This window comes from Ambystoma mexicanum, chromosome 1p (genome assembly GCF_040938575.1).
Source record: "Ambystoma mexicanum isolate Mex_15411 chromosome 1p, UKY_AmexF1_1, whole genome shotgun sequence".
NCBI classification, from domain to species: Eukaryota; Metazoa; Chordata; class Amphibia; order Caudata; family Ambystomatidae; genus Ambystoma; species Ambystoma mexicanum.
Window position 1 is genome coordinate 1,319,115,718 of NC_090921.1, and position 23,821 is coordinate 1,319,139,538.

Sequence of the window (23,821 nt, forward strand, 5' to 3'; positions counted from 1 at the left end):
CAATAGGAGGCAGGAGGTGGGGGTAAGGGAGAGGGATGCATGGGTTTTCATGATGTCCTGAGTTTTTGGAAGGACGTGTGTGGCCAGTGTGTTGCAGAGGGCCTGGAAGGGAAGAGGTAAGGAGGAGACTGCGGAAGGGTTGGGTAGTTCCTTGCAGATTTGAAAGAGTTCAGCCATGTTTTTGGATGCACCAGAGACTCAAACCTGGATTTGGGCCCTTTTCTTGGAGCTAATGGAGAGTCGGTATTGCCTTTGGAGCAGGAGACAGGCCTGTTTGTCAGAGGGTGAGCCTGAGGTCTGCAGCTTCCTTTCCACAGCTCTGCACTTGCGTTTCAGGGCTGCAAGTTCAGAGTCGTACCAGGTGTTACGCTTGGAGGCATTTTTCAGGTGGATCATCATGACTGTGGCAAGGATGTCAAGGGTATTAGTGATGGCGAGATGAAGGTTGCTGAGAACAGAGTTAGAGGTAGAGTCTGGAATGGGGGAGTGGTGGGATGAAGGTAGATGCAAAGGCAGTCGCTGACACTCGTTTAATCGGACGGATGTTCGTGAACATGGTTAGTAGGGCTGGGGGTGGTGCGGTCAGAGGGCTGAGTGGACCCAGGTGAGAGGATAGTGGAGAATAGTCCGACAATGAGAGTGGGTTGACCAGTGGTGACAAGAGTTAAAGATCAGTGTGGATGAAGGTATCAACAATGTGTCCAGTTGAGTGGGTATGACCAGAAGGGAGAATGGAGAGGGAGAGCGAGGTGCAGAGGTCACAGAAGAGAGTGGATGCTGTGATAGAGGAGTCAGCTGGTTGTTGAAGTCAACCTGGAGAAGAAGTTTAGGGATGGTTGAGAGGAGAGAGCAGTAGAAATCAGCCCATTCAGAGATGAACAGGGTAGTAGAGTCAGGTGGCCTGTAGATAGTGGCAATGGTCAGAGAGGAGGTTGGAGAGATGCCCAGCTTGCAAACCAGGCTCTCGAAGGAAGAATAAGGCTGGGTGGGCATGAGGGAAGAAGGGACCCTCTGAGGGACGATCAGAGCAACACCACCTCCAGCACAGTTAGGGCGAGGCTTGGAGATGATTTTATAGCCATCAGGGAGAAGAAGGGAGTCAAAAGGAGTGACTGACCTGGCATTGAACCACGTCTCGGTAAGAGCAAGCATATCGAGGTCTGAGCACACAACACCTCTGTATTTGTAGTTTGCTTAAGTGTGATTTTTTATGTTTAGTATCACTACAAAATATTGCAGACCATTACTGCGAGGTAGAAAACCTCAAATTGAAAATAACAAATTTACACAAAACAATAAATGGGGGTTTGGGTATTTATTAAAATGGGCGGATTTTAGGGGTAGGGGCTGTGGTGGTCTCCCCTTGCATTTACAATAGCTATCATTCCTTGTTTTTAATTCGAGGTTTTCTATCTCGCCATAAAAAATTCGATATTTTCACCTATCCCACTTCGTGCTATTGAGAATCACCTGACTTTTTGCTGTGCTTTGAAGACTTTCTTGATTTAGTTGTTGTGTGTGCTCTTTCTCGCTTCTGGATGATTAGTGCCAAGATGCCATTTGGTTGGCAAACGCTGCGCTTAATAAATGCATATAACATAACACCTACACCCTTATGTTTAATCCTTGACACTTAGTTAACTGTGAAACTGTGCAAAGCTCATATCTCTTTGTACTTGTGTACTTTTAGGAAATTGCCCTTTACCCTTTCCCTATGCAGTATGTTGAAGAGGGTGGAGAATCGCTCAGTGAATTCAGTTCTTGCTGCTAGTAACTGTGCTCATCCTGCATCCCATAACAATAAGTCATACTTTTTTTTAAACAACAGTCTTCATTAAAGATCTCTTGTATATTTACAGATATATTTAGTATGTGATTTCATTCCCTGCTTTATTTAGCATTAACTAGTTCGACCCATGAACATACAATTTAGCAATTTTAGTATGTTGGTGTAAATGTAAAGATTGGATCGTGGGGGATTAGGTCTAGTGGGTAAATTAAAGACAGTTAAACGGGTCAGCTGAGCACACATCCGTACTTCTCCACTTTACCGACATGTGTGATCCTGGCCAAATTATTTTACCTCATTAGGATTACTTTCTTAACTTCTCAAATTCTCATCGCTTAGAAGGGATTTAATCCAGTTTGTGCGATAAAAACAAGCACTCTGAATAATGTATCTAGTATCAGATGGAATAAGACGTATTACCAGGGCAATTGAGAATGCACCTACACAGAACCTGGGCCTGAGAGGCTGTAGATTGCATATGATGACTATATGTGGTGTTTGATGGTTAATCTGGCATAACATGGCACTGTTTGTGTAGTTGAGGCTGTGCTTAGCATATTATAATAGTGTTTGGCATGTAAGGCAGCATATAGAATATCCTCACTATGTCTGGCATGCAAGGCTTTAACAGATATGCACTACTATGTAAGGCTTTAACTGCAGTACTAGCATAGGAAGATGGTGTTCGGGCCAATTGTGGTTCTGCTGGGTTTGCAAACATATCAGGAATTCACACATTACGTATTCTGGCAGCACCATAGTTCATGCATGTGTGAAGACTAAAATAGCCTTGTGTGCACTGTAGCAGTATGTGTTATGTTACTAATCACACACTCATTGATTTTTTAAAAAACGTTTGTGGTGTCACTTTCTGTGATGACACCAGAACCAAAGGTTATATGACATTATGTGGGGTTATAGGTGCTAAAGGGTCATATAATGTCACTTCCTGTTGTGTTATCAGACATATGCCATCCCCCCAGGCACTCCTGACATTTTTGTGAACTGTCGTCTCTGTGACGAGAGGATTGGGCATGCCAAAACATAGACATTCTTAAACTGTCACTCAGACCCTCCTCTTTTAAAATAAATTAAGTTAATGCCCCCAAATACAGGACAGCTCTATAAGGAAACATTGATACCAAAAGGCAGGATGGCTCACAGAGTGTAAGCAAGTGTAACATTCTAATTAGGCCTACAAACAATTCTGAAAGTGATCCTTAGAAATGGACATTGTAACGTTTTAAAAAGAGACAGTTTACAACATTTACAGTCTTAGTCCAATTAAGTAATGTCATTTTGTGTAGATCTTGTATTGCCGAGAAAACACACAACTTGAAAGGGATGTATTCAGATTAAAATCAATAATCTCTTTCATCTGTGTGTACCAAGGCACTGCTTTATTATGCACACTCGCCACTGATTGGTTGGTATTGCAGCTATTCACAGGTATTTTTTGCAGTATGCACAAACACTACCAAGGAACACGAATTAGGAAATAACAAACACAGTTGTAGACCCAGCAGCCTATTTCTCTGGTCGCTTACAAGGTCTCTGAGAACCCCAGCACCACTAGCAGAGCCTGTCCACCTCTGCCTCACCAACCATTTATGTCTCCAAAAAACAGACTGGTCCCCACCTCAGGGGATTCCTCTGTCACTGCTGCTCGCCTTCTACTTTTTACCATTAAATAACAAGGCATCCCGTCACAAGCTCTATAAAGATACCTGGGTTTTTCCGTGTCACAGTGCTGCCTGTAATGGCTAGGGTGACTCTAGTAAACCTGCTCCTGACAACGCAACTTTTACCCATAGAGAGAACAAGAGACAGAGACATAGAGTGAGGCAGATAATAGAGAGATTGTGCCATAGAGAGAGAGAGAGAGAGAGAGAGCGAGCATGCTAGATTGGTATGAGATATGCCGAGTACAGTTAAAATGTACTACTGTAAAACTATGAGACACACATGGTATGTTAATGGCAAACAGTTGTCACTTTGCAGGAGCTTATTAACTTCCTCTGGAATTTCAATTCCATTTGGCAATCGAAAGACAAGGTCATTATATGGGAGGAATTAAGGTACATTACTTGAATTATCTGTTTATTTATTAATGTGCTCCTCTGTTTACATGTTTATTTAGTAAAGAGCTTGCTAGATCAGGGGTTTAGCACTGTGCAATAGTGGTGTCACCAACAAAACGTTTTTAAAATACTGAGGCCCGCAAAGGTGGTACAAAGGTGCTGTGTGTTGGCGCACTTTCAGGGCTGGATCAAACATTATTTACATCTTGCCAAATTATAAATCTAGATATGCTAATGGAGTGAAAAAGCGGATTTCAAACAATGCTTTGGCATTTGGAAGTACATCTGAGCCAATCAGGTTGCTCCAAACCCGGGATGTATCTACTGATGCAAGCCTGGGTTCGAAGCAACAAGAGTGCTCTCCGCACCCACTCTGCACATGGCGCTGCTGCCCCCTTCCCTGCCTCCCGCCCCTAAATCCAGCCCCTCAATACCCCCACCCCCATCTTCTTACCTCAAATGGGCTCCTCTTCCCGGGATGAAAAGTCCACTTCAATTCCTTGTCAAAGACATGGACATGGAAGAGGGTCTCAGAGCAGAGCCACGCCTTCATTTCCATGGCAACCCTATTTGACTCTCCCCAGCCGCTTCTGTGAACGAAGCAGGGCAGCTGGGTGTTTATTTTGTTGTTGCTATTAGCACCGCAAGAGTTTGCCTTTGGGTCTTATAGCATTAAACCTGCTTTCTGTGGGCTACACCTGCACAGTAATGGCACTGGGGCCCAGCATTACAGACCTCACTTTGCTGAGGCCTGTAACCTGGGCCCTGGGCCGTTACCTGCCGGAGTATCCCTCAGGAGTACCTTGCAAGCCCAATTATTGAACCCCCCAAAAAACAGAAGCTCTTGGTGTAGCAGGAGCCCGTGTGGCCCCAGCATTGCGGGCGCCTTCCCACATCAGGTCTGGGGGTCCCTGTCACATGCCACGTTCAGCTCCAACCCCTTCTCCCTTGGCTTCCTTGCAGTTCACATACAATAAAAAAATATGGTGTGCATTTTATTTTGTAATGCATGTGTGAAATGCATGTCAGATGTATGTATGTGAATGGTGGGTGAATGAGAAGTAATCTGATGTGATGTGTGTTTTTGAATGTTCTGGTTGGTGGGTGTGCCTGTGTAGAGAAAGCAATGAGTGGATGTAAGAGAAGGTGTGAGTGACTGGTGGGTGAATGAGTATGAATGTGATAGTGTGATTTTTAATGTTTTGGGTGGGTGTGTGGGTGTGTGCCTGTGTAGAGAATGCAATGGGTGGAGGTAAGAAAAGGTGTATGAGTGAGTGACTGGTGGGTAAATGAGTATGAATGTGATGTGTGTTTTTGAATGTTCTGGGTGTGTGGGTGTGTTCCTGTCGAGAGAATGCAATCAGTGGATGTAAGAAAAGATGTGAGTGAGTGGTGGGTGAATGAGTATGAATGTGGTAGTGTGTGTTTGAATGGTGTAGGAGGTTGGGTGATGAGTGGGTGAAAGGGATGCATGTGTGTGTAAGGCCTCGGGAGACTGGGGATCACTGGAGAGCATTTTTGACACATCCTTTATTGACTTTGCATGTTTTACTGGTATTTTCGGGCAGATCCATGTTCATGTGTGTCATTACCTGGCTAGACTGCCATTTTGCTGCAGTCAGTCTTGCCATTGCTTACTATGGCATGACATGTATTACTCTGCATCTTTAAAAAAGGAAGCATAAGTAGTGTTACCTCGCTAGACTGATGTTTTGGTGTAGCGGCCTGATTTTTTTGCACTGTAGCATGACTTTTTATTAACTGAGCATCTATGATGAATCAAACAGGACAAGTGTTCTTATGGGTCTAGACTCGTTTACATTGGAACCAGTTTGGACAGGTTTTCATATTGTGACATGTCACTTTTAATGGGCAAACCAATGGGAGTACTGACATATATTGGCAGAGCCAGTTTTGTGCCCATTGGCAGTAATGATACTATAAAATAAATCTTAAAGAGAACATGAGTTTAGGATTATATGGGAATACTAGCATATGTTGATGGACCCAGCATGGAAATGTATGGGCACAGCCAGCATGACAATGGCCCTCATTACGACCCTGGCGGAAATCGCGGTGCTAAATGCACCGCGGAGCACGGCGGAAAGCTGCCGATAGCGCCATGGAGGATGGCGGATTTTCCGCCCCATGCCGACCTTGGCGGGGCGGTAAATCCCCATCCCCCATTTTACCCTTCCCCATTCCCATTTTTGCCCCATAGGGTATAATGGGAGTGGGGAAGGCGTTAATTGCGCCACCGCAAAATACGGTGGCGTAATTAACATCAAGGTCCCGTAGCGCCATGGATTTCTCTGCCCGGAAAAACCAGGCGGAAAACGTTCCATGGCGCTACGGGAACTCGTAGTAGGGCGGACGGGTCCGCCGCGAATAACGCTGGCGTAAACCCACTCCGCCAGGGTCGTAATGAGGCCCAATGTCTTTTATACTGGCATATATTGCAGGACTGTCATGATAATACATTTGTAAATCCCCTGTGCACTTTTGGTGACTTGCATCTATTGTACTTTTTTTCATGATTTACCCTGCTGTTTACCCAAATTGCTGGCCTTTACCCAAATGTTCACAGAAGGTGTGTTGTGTAATGCAAAATTTTAAGCCATTATTCAAAACATTTTCTCAGGGGAGGGTGAATAATTTCCCCCCACCAACCCATTTTCGTTAGTTCGGGCACCCTCGCTATGCTCAGTCGCAATCAAATACTTGTGGCAAATTTTTACACTCTCCAAAAATAGCTGGTGGCTTGTATATTTGTGGACAAGGCACTGCCCCCCTTCTCTCTATGCTATGTGAAACATTTAAGCTTTGATTTAAAAACATATTTACTTCTTTCACTTGCAGTAGTGCATGCCCCTTCAGTGTCATAATCTTCATGGAGATTGTGCACACATGGTTGTCCGGGCCGTCCCAGGGTGTGGCGTGCCCTGTGCTTTGTTAAGGAGCTTAGGGGTTTTGGGGGGGTTCCACAGCACGGCTCACAGGGCGGCCCCCAAATTTTGTGCTACGCCATTGTCTGACTTGGGTATCTTGAATACAAGTAGATCATCAGGAGCAGACCGCAAACCCTCAGCTGCAGAGATGCTTGATGCCTATCTACTGGTACTTTTATGCATGGTGGGGGTTAATGACCTGTTACAGTATTGTTACTGCAAATGGCCCATCTGGCCAACAGCACTTGTCCGAGTCACAGTAGAATTTCAAAGCTGCCACCCAAAAATGTGCAGTCCAAGAGAGATTTTATTGTGGCCTGGCTTATTGTCTCTAACTGCAGGAAAAGCCTTGCAGTGCTCCTTGTAGAACAATTGAGATGTGTAAAAATGAACAGACAATGCAATGCTCATTAATTCACTACAAGACATCTACACATAGCCACCATACCTACTTGGAAAATGATAACAATGGTTTGTTACCCAGTGCATGTATGGGCACAGCTTCTCAATAAGGATCTCAGTATTTTCACAGGATGCCCCATCCATTAAAGTTCTCTACATCTCCCATAGACTGCTGCCCCCATCATGGATGGGAGGGCTCCCTTGTGAGGCCAGTCCCTCAGCCAGGATTATGTTGTTTCTCCCCCCTGTACACCTCCCTACAGAAGATGGTGTTCCTCCATATGCATCCTCAGTCTGTTCCTCACCACTATATGTTCCAGCCTCCCAGCACTGAAAGCCTGTAGTAAAGGCAGTGGGTGCTCCCATGTCACATGATCTCATTCATGCGGTCCTGCTGAAAGATGAATGCTGTCAGTTGTGGTAAACTACCCCCAACCACTTGTAGGGGTGGTACCAGCAAAAGGAGTCTGCCACTGCCCATAGTTGCAATTCCAATTGGGTGGTCTAGATGGGCCTGGGAGTATGTCTACAACATTTCCATTTTTGCATCAGTGATGCACACCGGCCCAGGGTTGTGCTAGAACTCTCCTCCTCAACACCACTGGAGAGGACAATGTTGGTGGCATCATGGTTGCTTGCCACAAGGGACACTTATTCTTGATGCACACTCCTGTGCTACAAGCATACATGTGCCTTCTTATAGCCGTGGTCCCTAGGTAACTGCTCCTTTGTCTCTTCCCATGTGCCCCTGCTTGGCCTGCTTTCCACAATTTGAATTGTGGTCGATAGTCAGATGTTTGCTTGAATGGGTGTGTTATGCTGTCGTGTTTGTGAGTCCAATCTTTATATACTTACTGTTTGACTTTTTGTGGTTGTATGCAGTTTTTTCATGACATGGGTAATTGGAGCAGACATTCTTTTTCAATCTCTGTGATAAAAGAAAAGATCACAGAGATTGTTATTGTTATTGTAGGTAGTTCATAATGACTTATTGCATTGCATAGTAGACATTTCTGTATTTTGTCAACCCTCATAGTTAGTACTTTAGAAGTACTATAGTTCAAACCAGTGTACTGTGCAATTTGCTCAGTTCTTGTGTTGTAGTTCTTTCATTGATTTCAGTAGGAGGAATTGAATAGGTGTATATTTTTTTATTTGGACATAGTGGTAGTATTGTTGCAATTATATAGCAGTTGGTGTATTCTATTTGTTTATTTATTGTTTTATGCTATTCAAGTATCTGTTGGCTTGATGCAGATTTTTGGGACAGTTAGATACTTGTTGGCATATTCTAACTGTTTATTTCTTGTTTCATGGTATTCATCTATCTGTTGGCTTGTTGCAGATTTTTGGGGCAGTTGGACACCTGTTGGCGTATTCTAACTGTTTATTTCTTGTTTCATGCTATTCATCTATCTGTTGGCTTGGTGCAGATTTTTGGGGCAGTTAGATACCTGTTGGCGTATTCTAACTGTATATTTCTTGTTTGATTTTAGTGGTATTTATTTATCAGTTTGCTTGTTGCAGAATTTTGGGGCAGTTAGATACCTGTTGGCGTATTCTAACAGTTTATTTCTTGTTAAATTTTAGTGGTATTCATTTATCTTTTTGCTTGTTGCAGAATCTTGGGGCAGTTAGATATCTATTTGGCATATTCTAACTGTTCATGGTTTTGAAGTTAAAGTTTTGTTTATGTTTATTCACAGAATAGTTATTACATTTTGGTTTTAAGAATATTAAGTAAGCGTTTACAAGATTTGCTAGTAATCTCTGTTTTAGAGTAATGGTAATATCATTACATTCAAACCATCCACATTTCTTTTTTATATTTGCAGTGTAGTGACCTGCATTGGTTGTGGCTCCTGCATGGTAGATTATAACTATTGTTGCGAAGGTTTTCTTACCAAGTGATACTTGATCATGTGTGAATCCAGTCAGCTTGCAGTTGTTTTTGGTACCATCTGCATTGTAACGTAAAAGCATTACTATTACGTATTTACTATGGGCCTCATTACGACCCTGGCGGAAATCGCGGTGCTAAATGCACCGCGGAGCACGGCGGAAAGCTGCCGATAGCGCCATGGAGGATGGCGGATTTTCCGCCCCATGCCGACCTTGGCGGGGCGGTAAATCCCCATCTCCCATTTTACCCTTCCCCATTCCCATTTTTACCCCATAGGGTATAATGGGAGTGGGGAAGGCGTTAATTGCGCCACCGCAAAATACGGTGGCGTAATTAACATCAAGGTCCCGTAGCGCCATGGATTTCTCCGCCCGGAAAAACCAGGCGGAAAACGTTCCATGGCGCTACGGGAACTCGTAGTAGGGCGGACGGGTCCGCCGCGAATAACGCTGGCGTAAACCCACTCCGCCAGGGTCGTAATGAGGCCCTATGTGTCTGTATTTGTAAGGTTGAGTGATTATCTGAATTGCAGGTAGTACATAATCTGCTATGGTTTGCATTTTGTACTAGTTGCTGAAATGGAATGGATTCACAGTTAGGTATGGATACATATACGAAGCGTTCATTAGGAACTTCTTCTTGTACTACATGCCTGCAAAGAGTGCATGTATATTTCCACATGTATGAAATCTGGAAGATTTCATTTATAGGTATGTTTTTGTTTTCTAGTACTTGTAGTAAGTACATTAGAAATTCTTGTGGATCGTCTTGTGAGTTTATAGTGAATTTGACCATTCCAGCACAGTAGTCCAATTCCTGCCTTATTCCAGAAACACTGTAAGTGTTGTCAGGATTGTTGGTTGCATTTCTATGAAGGACTAACATTTGCAAACACAATTGGTCTGTACCGTGTAAGTAAATGTTGTCAATAATTGGTGGCAATTGGAATAGAGTATTTATTGCTACATTTGCGTAGCAATTTACATCAGTTGTATTTGAAAATTTGAATGGACCTGACAGAACTGTGTTCAAGTCATTGTTTGGAGTGTGTGTTGCTTCTTTGAAGAGGTAGTTGAGTTGCTTTGAGCAGTAGATTATTCTTTGGTTGTAGTCCTTGATGAAGTATTAGCTTCTTTTATTTTCTTTGCAGGAATTGCTGTGAGATCCTGCATCGTTTCAGTCTGAAGTCATTCCAGAAACACTGTGTTGTCAGGATTGTTGGTTGCATTTCTATGAAGGCCTAACATTTACAAACACAATTGGCCTGTACCGTGTAAGTAAATGTTGTCAATAATTGGTGGCAATTGGAATAGAATATTTATTGCTACATTTGCGTAGCAATTTACATCAGTATTATTTGAAAATTTGAATGGACCTGACAGAACTGTGTTCAAGTCATTGTTTGGAGTGTGCGTTGCTTCTTTGAAGAGGTAGTTGAGTTGCTTTGAGCAGTAGATTATTCTTTGGTTGTGGTCCTTGATGAAGTATTAGCTTCTTTTATTTTCTTTGCAGGAATTGCTGTGAGATCCTGCATCGTTTCAGTCTGAAGTCGTTTTCTTTTACAACATTTTGCTTTTTGCGGAACTGGATAGGTTTTTAGATGGGGGTGTAGAGTGAACACAGTCTATTGTATTCTAGAATGCAAGGAATATCAGAATTTACTTTACTTGCATCAAAGTTGATTAGATATAGTCCGTCAAGTGTACATGAGCGTGATAGTGCTACACAGCTCATAGCTCATGCCTTCCTTAAAGACTGTGCTACCAATATCTATCAATGCTTTATCTAGGGTAAGACCTTGTGATTTGTGAATGCGTATGCTAGAGTTAGAGAAAATTGTTCTCTGCGTACATACATGTCTTTGAAAAGAAGGAAGCGAGCAGTTGAGCGTCCTATCCTTTTAACTTCTGATAGTTTGTCAAAGAGAATATTGACAAACTGAATGTTGTTATCTCATGGGTATGTTTGAAAGCCAACAACTGTACCAAGTTCTCAATTATCTGGTCCTTGCTCCACGTCAAGGTTACATTTAAGCATTACTCTACAGTTTAAAGATAATTTCAATATTTTCTCCAAACCAGCTGTGTTAGAAACCGAGTTTTCCAAGGTATTTAGTCTTGTTGTGGCTTGTTGACATATGGCTAGTGTCATACCATGTACGTCCAGTTTGTCTGTGGAGCAAATTTCAATAAATGGTTGCATTTCTTTTTTCAACATTGTTTCATTGAATTGTGCACAGCTTGTAAGAGTTGGCATCAAGGACATACAGTTTACATTTCTGTGTGCTAATTGTTCCATGACATCAGTAGCACATGCGTTATGGACATAGCTGGTTTTTAATAAAGATTGTGCTTCTTGAGATAGTATACCAACTCTAATACTTTTTTAAATGTTGGCGTATGTTAGGTCTGCAGACTGACGCATGTTTTCAGTTAATTCTCTGTATTGGAAATGTTGCCAAAGGTTGACATTTCCTATGCTGCCAAGAGTTTTACGGCACAGTTTGTGCCCTAAGGTTTTAAAAATAGGTTCACCTTTCACTGGTGTTAATTGAAGAAGATCCCTGAAAACAATAATGTGTTTTCTTCCAAAGAGCTCTTCGTAGTTTGTTTTGAGGACCTCTTGTAATCTGAGGTGAATCAAAGCCAACATTAGGTTGGAGACGATGCTTACCTCATCTATTAGCAGCATTTTCATTTGTTTGAAAACTCTGCGTAGTTCCATTGCAGCTTCTGTAGAAAGTTTGTAATAGTCTAATTTGTTTTGGTGTTTTACTGGAAGGAGTAGTAATCGGTGTAAAGTGACACCACCTATTTTGTAGGCAGCTAAACCTGTGGGGGCAGTTACAACAGCTGACAGTTTGTTGTTTGTCAATTGTTGGAGGAACTTGCTTATGATTTTGATTAAGAATGTTTTGCCTGAACCAGCTTGACCACTCACGTATAGCAATATAGGTTTGTAGTCTTTCCAGTTACTGCTTTTACTTTCATGTTGCACACCATGTTCAATTTGTTTTGTTACTTCTTGGAAAATGCTACACTGCTCATTGTTTAGTTGTGATTTCAGTACAGCAAAGTCTTCTGTAGATTGCTCATACTGACACATGGTGTTTTCTACTTCTGTCATGGCTAATTCTGCCTCATTTGCTATTAGTGGCTGTCCAAGTGGTTCTTGGCTTCCTGTTACAGAAGGTTGACAACTGTCAGAAGTGTCCACATCTAGTTGGGCCTGGAGTTCTTCTTCGTGTTGCTGTTCATTGTGCAACATTGTTTTGTACTGTGTAAAGTTTTGGTCTGTTATAGTGCTTTAATTTGCTTTGAAAGCACCTTCATAGGAGTCATAGGTATCTAGTAGATCGTTTTTTCTCCATGGTTTAAAAAGTTGTAGCAGGGACATAAGCTGCCTTCACAATTTGCCAATGTGTATCTACCTGTCTTTTCATCTGGTTTAATATTATTTTTGTATGTGAAGTTTTGGGTTACTTGGTATAGACACATGGTTTCCAAATGATACTCCAGTTTCGGTAGTATGTGTTTAACCAATTGTTTTTCAAAATGTCTTGGCTATTGGGATCATTTTTGGCTATTGTTTCTATGTCCTCATATTATTTGAGAACTCTTTTTCTAGATTTAGCAGGACCAAGACTTAGCCATACTATATTTTCATATTATCCATACAAGGCAGTACCGGTTAAACAGTCTGCAGCTTCATAGCAGCCACATTCTCTATGAGAGAGCATTTTTATGCCTAAGCTGTACAATTTCTGTGATAGTGTTTTGTCAGATGATATGTCATCCCAGAGGTCTTGAAGTTCTGTTTTCTCTGCCTTGGTTAAGTAGGCTGTGACATATCGTGCAACTGCAGTGGAATTGTCTGCAATGTACTGCACATCTATGTTTGCATTCCATAAGAGGGCAACGATTGCATTGTAATCATTGATGTATTTTGTATTTGATTCGTCTGTTCTTTTTATGTAATATATGTTCTAAGGTGATTTACCTTTCACACTATAACTGAAGACATGAAGTTATTTACTTGACCTGTTGTTGAAACTGGGCTAGGGAAACTAAAGTGGCATTTGGTGTAGTATTTCCCTTTGTTCTTATATTTGCGACGACAATATTTCCCACATTTGTGTCTTTGAAATTGTAAAATTTGTTCATGAAGTTCACTATTTGTTGTTTGTGAAGGGATTTCAAAAGTGACATATTTTTGGATAAACTGTAAAACAGTGGCATCACTGTCCTGACCAAATTAAGGAACATCTTTAATCCACAAAAGCATGTGGATGTGTGGTGCTCCTCTTGCTTGGTATTCTTTTCTCCAAAAGATGTGTTGTACTTCTCCAAGGGGAGGAACAGTTTTATTACAAATGAAGTGTAGCGTAGCAATGAAGCGATGATGGAAATATCTTGATACATTTACAGGATCTAGAGAGCAGAGTTATCCGGGTGTTGTTATATCTATGTTTGTTTTGTTTTTGTTTGCTATGCATAGGAAATCATGCATATCTTCCCATGCATATTCTGCACAACTTAATGTCACAAACCAAGTGGGTGGGCCAAGGTTTCTTATCATACAGCGTACATCTCTGTGACGTCGGAACCAGTATTCTTATGTACCACGCATGTTTGCTAAAAGATTTGTAATGTTTGACTGTAAAACCTCATCTTTTTCTTGCACTTTTTGTAGTTTTTGCGTAGCTGACATATTTTGGAAATGGGTACCTGATTTCAATGTGTGTGCAACTCCATAGCATAGAGTTGCTAGTTCACATTCAAAGAGAAGTTGGAATATGTATTCCACGTTTTGTCTGAATTTGGGGTCTTCAGAATACATTCGTAAAGAGCGGCATTCTGATGCTGTTATTTATGTGGGTCTATCATCGTACCTTCCTCCAGTTCCAGTAGGAAAGAGTAGAGGAAAGGCACGTGCTTCTATACTTTTTTCCCATATGCTGATTGGAGTTCCATTGGCTTGTCGCATTTGGTACGTTTCCAGTGCATCATCTATGTTGTCTTTAGAGTGTAATGGATGAATTGTATAATGGTCTAAATATTCGATTCTGTAGCAGGATCTTGTCACGGAGTTCCCCCCCTTCTCACCTGAGACCGATCCTTGCTGGACTCCGTGGGCGGTGTCTTCTTGCGGACAGACCTGGATTTGAATAAGGCTGAGTGAGTCTCTTCCGATTCCAGCGTGCGTTTAAGATTCTGGGATGCAGCAATCCGGGGATCCGGGAAACGAAGAAGACGTGCTGATGGCGCACGAGTCCAGGAAGCAAGAGGAGAAGGGAAAGGGGCATAGAATGGGAATTGAAAAGCTAGGAACCAGGAAAGCAATACAGCGAACTACGGAGCACACGTCTGATCGCTACTTGGCAATAGCATTGAGACACACAGAGCCGTGGGGGTGCGGTCTATTAGTAGAATACGTTACGTCCAACGTATAGACCTCGGAAGGCGTGTCACGTTGGATGGCCATGTTAGGAGTGTCAGGGAATGCAAGGCCTGTTGCGATAAGGACCAGGAAGACCAAAAGGGGCGCGTCCTGTGGGTCATGACAGGATGCCTCTTCCGAAAACCTGTTCCTCCAGGTTTACCTGGGTGTATGAGGTGGTATCTTCGGAGCAGTCGAGTGGTATTCAGATTAGAAAGTGGTTCCCACATTCTTTCACTGGGGGGATATCCTTTCCATTCAACCAGGTATTGAAGCTGGCCCTGTTTATACCTGGAGTCGCATATCCGGGACACTTCATATTCCAGTTGATTGTCCACCACCACATGAGTGGGTCTGCAGGATTTCCAGGAGGATTGAATGTAAGGTTTTAATAAGGAGGTGTGAAAAACTGGGTGAATCTTTTTTCAGGATTCTGGTAGCTTGAGCCGGTATGAGACTGGGATGGTAAACGGACCATAATACCGGGGGGCCAATTTGTTTGGCCGTAGATGTCGGGGTAATAATTTCGAGGACAACCAGACTTGATCTCCAACTGAATAAGAAGGCCCCGTTCTTCTTTTGGAATCTGCATATCTCTTGAACTGTGTTCTGGCCTTCTCTAAGTGCTCTTTGGTCTCCTTATGTATGTTGATGAGTGTTTCAATCCAGGAGTCGACAGTAGGTACCGGTGTGGGTTGTGGAAGAACAGAGGGCAGAACTGATGGATGGAATCCTTGGCTGCAATAAAAGGGACTGGTCTTAACTGCTGAATGATCGGAATTGTTATAGGCGAATTCAGCCACAGGTATCAGGATCGACCAGTCATCCTGAACCTTAGTGGCAAAACATCGAAGATATTGTTCCAGAGTCTGATTAGCATGTTCTGTGGCCCCGTTGGTTTGAGGGTGATAACCTGATGAAAGAGCACGTTGGATTCCTAATATTTGACAGAGGTGTTTCCAGAATTGTGAGACGTATTGAGGTCCTCTATCGGAAATTATCTTGGAAGGAAGTCCATGAAGGCGGAATATGTGCTCCAGGAAGATTCCAGCCAGTTCAGATGAGGATGGTAGTTTATTGAGGGGTGTGAAATGAGCCATATGAGTGAACAAGTCAATTGTGACCATGATGGTGGTGTATCCTCTGGAAGGCGGTAATTCCACAATGAAGTCTGTAGCGATAAATTCCCATTGCCTTGTTGGCAGTGCGGTTTGTAGCAGAAGACCCGCCGGCCTCTTGTTGTCATGTTTATTCTGACTACAGATTGCACAGGTTTGAACATATAGTTGTACGTCAGTCTTCATTTTAGGCCACCAAAATTGTCTTTGTATGAGGTGGAGGGCGTTGGTGATGCCACGATGTCCGGAGTAAAGGGTATCATGACAGAGGTTTATTATTCTTAGTTGTAATTTTTGTGTAGGAATGAGCAGAGCGTTGTCCTTGAACAAATATCCTTCCTTGACTCTCAGGTTCCATTGATTCTTTCTTGAAATATTCTTCCAGAGTTCAGAGGATTGGGTTTGTACTCGGATTTCTTCCAGGAGATTGACTGCTTGAGCTACAAAAATCGTGTGGGGAAACATCTTAGGATAGGCCTTATCTTCGGTAGTTTCATAGTCAGGCCGTCGAGATAAGGCGTCAGCAATCAAGTTTTGTGATACAGGAACATGAGTGATGTGGAACTGGTACTGGGCAAAGAAGAAGGCCCAACGAGCCTGACGACTGTTCCGACACTCTAATGACTGTAGAATTTGAAGATTTCGGTGGTCCGTGCGGACCTGGACTGGATATCTAGCTCCCAGGAGTAGATGTCGCCACTCAGTGAAGGCTTGGCGGATGGCTAAAAGTTCTTTTTCCAGGATGCAGTAGTGTGTCTCACTCAGAGTCAGTGTTTCGAGAAAGGTAAGCAATGGGGTGTTCTAGTTTATCCTCAAATTCCTGCTTCAACACCTCTCCAATGGCATAGTTAGAGGCATCCGTTTCCACAAGGAATGGTCGATCAATGTCGGGTTGGGCCAGAATGGGGGCTTGAGTAAATCTTGTCTTCAAAAGTTGGAATGCCTTATCTTGCGGAATAGACCAGACAAAGGGGGTGTCTTTCTTCAGGAGAGCAACAATCGGTTGAACAATCTCAGAGAAGGTGGGTATAAACTTCTGGTAGAAATTGGCAAGCCCCAGGAAGTATTGAACTTGTTTCACGGATGTGGGAGCAGGCCAGGATAATATAGCCTTTACCTTTGAAGGGTCCATGCCAATTCCCCCTGGAGTAAGGATAAATCCTAGGTAATGAACAGAAGCAACGTGAAACAGACATTTCTCGGGTTTGGCCAAGAGTTTATGTTCACGGAGTCGTTGTAGTACTGTCTTTACTTGCTTTTCATGCTTTAGAAGGTCCTTGGAGTAGATCAAAATGTCGTCCAGGTAGACGAAAACGAAGAGGAATAGCATGTCAGAGAACACCCTGTCCATAAAACGTTGAAAGACTGCTGGGGCATTAGCTAATCCAAAGGGCATTACCAGATATTCAAAGTGACCAAAGGATGTTCTAAATGCTGTTTTCCATTTGTCTCCTTCCCGGATACAAATCAAATGATAGGCACCCCGGAGGTCCAGTTTCGTGAAAATCACAGCGCCTCTGACCGCTTCCAGGATATCCGAGATTAAGGGTAAAGGGTACCGGTCCTTGAGGGTGCATTGATTTAATCCACGACAATCGAGGCAGGGTCTGAGTTCCTTAGTGTCCTTCTTAGGAACAAAGAACAATGAAGCTCCGGCTGTAGATTTTGAAGGTTTTATGGTGCCATTCTCAAGGTTGGTATCCAAGTATTCTCAGAGGGCCTTTTTCTCAGGTTCGGAAAGGATGAACATCCTCCCAAAAGGAATCACTGCTGAGGGATCCGTGTCTATGGCGCAGTCTTCAGGCCTGTGAGGGGGTAAGGCCTGGACTAAGGCAGTTGAGAACACATCAACAAATCCCTGATAGGCCTTAGGAACCTGCATGATATTGGAAACCATGAGAGGTGCTTGATGGTCTATTGGTGGTTCTTTGGAAGGGGTCAAGGAGGGATCCAGGATTAGACAGTGAGACATACAAAACTCTTTGCCGAGGAATAGTGATCCTGCAGTCCAATTGATATACGGATTGTGTTTCTGTAACCAGGGCATGCCCAGTACCATGGGGTAATGAGCTGACTTAATAATGTCGAATCGAATCCGCTCTTGGTGGTGGTTAAATGAAAGCTGGATCTCTTTGGTCTGCAGGCTTATGGGCCCCGAAGTGAGGGGTCTTCCATCGATCGCTTCCAACAGCTGCATGATGCTTCGTGTTTCGTATGGAATGTGGTGACTAAAAACCCAATCTTGATCAATGAATATTCCCATAGCCCTGCAGTCTACCAAGGCCAAAACAGGATAGGTCTTATTCCGGAGATTGATAGGAAGGCCTGTAGTATCACTAGATTGTTTTGTCCAGGAGAGTTCAAGGATGGAATTGATGTGGAGCAAACATCTCTCTCCCGATGCCCTGCTCCATCTAGTATCGGGAGTTGGCGTTTCCCGAACACACAGAGGAGGGGCCAGGGGGCATTCTCTAACCAAGTGTTTGTCTGAGGCACAATACATGCACAACCCCGTATTAATCCTTCTCATCCTTTCTTGCGGGGATATGGGCCCACGGAAGGCTCCTATCTGCATGGGTTCTGGTTCGGTGACTGATCCTGGGATTGTGTCAGATTTGGAGGTACTCTCAAAGGACACCTTCGGAGGGTTTCCTCTAGATTTTTTCTTTTCTGCCTTCCTTTCCTGGATGCGAAAGTCTATTTGCATGGCAAGGTCCATAAGAGCCTGGAATGAGTTCGGTTGGGCCACTCTGGCTAACTCATCTTTAATCTCCTCATTTAGTCCTCTCCTGAAAAGGGTAAAACTTGCCTCCGAAGACCAATCAGCTTCCTTGACCAATTGCTTGAAGCGTGTTACATACGTGAGCACATCCTGGGATCCCTGCTGACAGTCTAAGAAGCGTTCCTGGGCACTAAAGACCTGCTCTGGGTGATCAAACATGGTATTTAGGACCTGTATGAAACCATCGTAGTCATCTAGGAGAGTGTCGCCGGAGTTAACTAGGGGTGTAGCCCAGGTTAAAGCATTTCCAGATAGGTGAGAGATTATGAAACCCACCTTAGCTCTGGGAGTCGAAAAGTAATAGGGCTTAAATGTAAAGTGAACCAAACATGAGTGCAGGAATCCACAAAGGGTTTTTGCTGACCCATCGTATTTGTCAACAATGCCACCCAGTAACACACTTTCTTTTGCGGCTGAATCACGGGATAGAACTAATTGCTTGAGAGCAGCGTTTTCCGCCTTTAAATTCTGCACCTCGGTGGTTAATTCTTGCATACCTTGCATCAGGTCCTGGACGGCCGCTTCCATGTCGACTTTCAGTGCGGTCGGTAGGCGTCTCAAACTGTCACGGAGTTCCCCCCTTCTCACCTGAGACCGATCCTTGCTGGACTCCGTGGGCGGTGTCTTCTTGAGGACAGACCTGGACTTGAATAAGGCTGAGCGAGTCTCTTCCGACTCCAGCGTGCGTTTAAGATTCCGGGATGCAGCAATCCAGGGATCTGGGAAACGAAGAAGACATGCTGATGGTGCACGAGTCCAGGAAGCAAGAGGAAAAGGGAAAGGGGCAAGGAATGGAAGTAGTAATGCTAGGAACCAGGAAAGCAATACAGCGAACTACGGAGCACACGTCTGATCGCCACCTGACAATAGCATTGAGATGCGCGGAGCCGCGGGTGTGCGATCTATTAGTAGAATACGTTACGTCCAACGTATAGACCGTGGAAGGCGTGTCACATTGGACGGCCATGTTGGGAGTGTCAGGGAATGCAAGGCCCGTTATGATAAGGACCAGGAAGACCAAAAGGGGTGCATCCTGTGGGTCATGACAGATCTAGAAGTTGAAATTGACCAGTTTCTGATGACTCTTGAATTATTTCAGTGGTTTCTCTCAGGTTTTCTTCAATATTAATTTCTTTGTAGTATTCATTGTTGTCGTTTAGATATTGCAGGGCTTGTCTAACTTTATGTAAGTCCACAAATTGTTAGCAAATTATTTTATCTTCTGTAGGTACGCCATTTACTAAGATAATTAAAGATTGATCTGTTGGACGTTACACTCCCAGAGTGTGCACATATTCTTTGAGATCTAATGGTAAATAAACTACTTTGCAACAAATGCCTTTCACTAATTCAGAGGGAGGTAATTTTCCTGTTTTTGGTTGAAGGCGTATTATTGCTTGAAATGTGTGCACTGTTTGAATTATTTTGCTCTCATATAAGTTGAGTTGTCGCAGGGGTTTTGGTAGTGGGAATAATTCCAAGCTATTTGTGATAGCACGTGAAGGTGTTTGGTTGTTGTCAAGTTTTGTTGTGCAGTAACTGCAAAGTATTAATGGGTCAGTAATTTCGTATTTGTTTTCTGCTATAAGATAGAGAGCTCATTGGAACCATTTGGAATCTTCATTGTCTTCTATTTTGTATGTGATATCTACAGTTTTTGTGCTATTTTTATAAAAAGTCCTGCGGCAACACACACACACATGGTTTGGTACTTCAGCAGATGTACTTTTAAACTTTAGTATTTCTTTTTTGTATGTGTGTAATAGAAGGTTACCATCTGTACAGTTGTTGCTAGTCTGTTGTAAAGCTATTGCATTTTGTAAGTGGCTTTCCCTTCCAAAATATTTTCTCTGGATATGCTCTATTTCTTCGAGTAGTTGTTTGGCTGTACCATGTAGAAGATTGTTATTTAAATTGGCTGGTGCTAAAGCAGGACTTTTGGCATAGTACAGTTCATGGATCAGATTTCTTATAGTTGAATGATGTGCTGATATCATTTTGATATGGTGGAATGTGCTTTTGCAAATAGGTCCAGAAATGCAGGCTAATGAATGTCCTTCTCTTGTATCTGCGCACTGGACAGGAGTCCATATTTTGTAGTAGTTTCATTTTGAATTTGTCTTTGCCTTTCACATACTGATTGAGGAGCTGGCATAAAGATTTAAAAGATTTTTTGGCTATGTTACAAATTGATGTGCACGGCCATTTGTAGACTGGACGTATTGGTGGAGTAGAATGGAGAGTTGATACTGAGTTTTTGGGGAAATTTTTGTGAGCAGCGTTTCTTGTTGCACAATGGTATTATTAAGTTTTGCATATCCTCGTCCACTGCTATGTATGGCAATTGGGTTTATTTGCTTTTCTTTGTATGCTTCTTCATTGAAATATGGTACTGTGCTGGTGGTGTGACTCCATTCACCTCCACAGATGTTTGAGTAGCTATCTTTGTTGATATTCCGTTCATTGAGAAGTCTTTTTTGTAGTTTAGTACTTAGTTTTGTTAGTGGTTTCATTCTGTTTAAAACTAAAATAAATAACTTCCTTTTGAGAATGATTGCACTGTCTATGAGAGCTTCTAGGATTAATTTTCTACGATAGGTGTTAAGGGTTGTGCGTGATTTCTCTCCTGTTTTTATAAGGTTCTGAAGAACTCTGTGGTGGAACATTTTTTGTAAAATAATTATTTTGGTATGCTTATTTCCGGCTACATCAAGATTTATAGGTGCAGTGTTAGCACTTGTGGTAGCTGCAGTCTTGTTAATCACTTTTTGTTTCGTTTTACATTTTGAAAGAGGAGGCAACGTTTCTGTACTGGAAGATTGTTTTGTTTCGCTTAACCACTATGTTAGCTGTTTTGTTTGAACTTTTTGTACAAATTCTGCTAGAGGTGGATGCTTATTTTGGAGACTTTTATTTTGATTTTGTTTACTATTGCATTGCTTTCTACAGAGTTGGTTTTTGGTAGGCATTCTTTGGGGTCTGTTGGAGAAAAAAAGAAAGTGTGGGTTGCGATCTTGTGCAGTCTATGTGTGCTTTGTGCATGAGTGTCTGAGTATGATGGTAAGGATGTATGTAGAGGTGGGTGATTGTGCAATGGGCTGCTACTTGAGGTTGGGAAGGCTATTCTTGTATTTGTGTGTTACTATACTGGTGTTCAGTTGACAATACAAAGTATGCAGCTGGTGAGGGGAAGCACTAATATTGAATCTAATGTTGAAGGGTTAATACAATTGTGTGTTCTACAATACTAGAATTCTACAGTGTTTGAGTAACAGTACATTATGACAGTTTTGCACTTACTTTTTTGGATGGAAAGAGTAGGTTTCTTCTGAGTTCTGCTTCGTAGTTCATACGCTGCTGCTTTTCAGGAGAGTGGTCTTCACTGCAATTGTGAAAGAAAGAAGTTAGTAAATATGTGTGTTAATTGCATTGTTGTTAATGTAGACGTGGATTTCTTTGTTTTTGCAGTAGTAGTGCTTTCTGATAACTGTGCATAGCATGTACATGCAGTTTCCTTTGTCTAGTGCATTCTGTATATTTTTCTTAGAATCTGTTAGTTGAACATGCTTTAGAAATGTCTAAAATACTAAGCGCACAGAGCACACTTGACTTCTTAAGGCAATGTTATTGGATGTTAGGAGATAGAAGAAATAATCGTATGCTTTTTAAAAAAAATGTACAGGGTAAATGTCAGGAACTGTAGGGAAAAGCATGCAATGTATGCATTTGTGAAGGTGTGGGAAATAAAGCAGAAGGATTTGATGGCGTCAGCAGCTTATTACTCTGCAGGATAGTTGTAGGGGAGAAGGTTCGAATAGAAAATCTGGAGAAGTGACAAAGGGACAAAGCAAGTTTACCAGACTGCAGGTGATTACCAAACTACTGGGTGTACCTCTGGTGCTTGGAGATGGGAGAGTCTGAAATAAAGTAAGGGTTACAATGAAGGGTGTGGTACTTGCTTTGCAGACTGAAGGGAAGGGGGGAGATGTTTGTCTTGCTTTACTACACTGTTTGTACATAATTGTACATGATTTGATAGACATGACTGCACCTGTGTATAGTTGAATGCTGTTGTAAATTCTAGAACAGAATGGGCAACCAGCTGGAATGAGAGAGCTGTCTAGATTGGAAGAACAGTTGTAGAGGCAGTGGTGTTGTTTCAGGTGGAAGCCTTTCAAATGATATTGGCTATTTGTGGGCATGAATAAAGAAGCATGTACTCATCCTGGATGCGTGTCATTTTATAACACACTAGAAAGCCCTCTCCCATAATGATACTGTTACTTGTCCCATCTTTTAACATGAAATGACACTTTGTTAGACAGGTGTGTGTGTGTTGTGTCTGATTACAATTGTAATAATTCCTAAAGGATGTTCTAATGATAGAATGTATGGTAAATATGCAGAATGTATAGAAAGGAAATTGTATGTACATCTTATGCACTATAATGCATTAAATGCTATTATGGTTGAAGTGTGGATAAATAGGTGGCAGTGGTTACACACATGATGAAATGAATGAAGAAAATAATAGTTTGCACATTGCAGTTAGTAATGTGGGTAAATAATAATTTGAAGAGCAGACAGGTTTGCAAGTGACACTTGATCATAGCAGATGGGAGAATTGACAGTAAGTTTGTTTTACAGGTTATACAGGGTAAGTGGCAGTTACTCTGTTTATATGCATTCATACAAGAGCTGCACATGTACTGTGCAGAAAATAGTTATAACTGTAGTTTGTGTTCATGCAGGTGGATGTGCTTGAATCTGCAAGTAGAAATGTTGGAGAGTTTTGTAGTAGTTTCTTTAGGTGCTTTGCAGTCACAGACCAATTTTACTCAGAGTGATCAACAGTACATCTAAAGTGGTGAACTGTGATGATGGAGTTAGATGTAGAGTTCTTGGATGTGATTGGTGGATGGTTGCATGACTGCTTAACAGTAGCCAATGAGGGAATGGTGCAGAAAATGAAGTGGAAAGGGTAGAAGGGCTGCCCCAGTGTTAAGCGCTCTGCGGACACCGCGGCTGTCCGCGGCCAGAGCGTGCCACATCCGGGGCTTCTAACATATCTGGCATGAAAATCGGACTGTAGGGATTAGCCAATCAGGTGTTGAGGTTCTGGTTTGTATTGAGAGAGGCTGCGTCTAGTGAAGATGGCAGAGGTGGAGAAAGTCAGGGTGTTGGTGTTTGGAGATATGTTTGTGCATGGTTTGGAGCAGTATGCTAAATGTAGGAATGTGGCAAACAATTTTGATGTAAAAGGAGTGGAGCTGGTGTGGAGCACTATGCCTGGTTTCAATTTGCAGGCAATGCTAGAATTTTATGAAGATATGGCTAGGGTTAACAGTCCACATGTGGT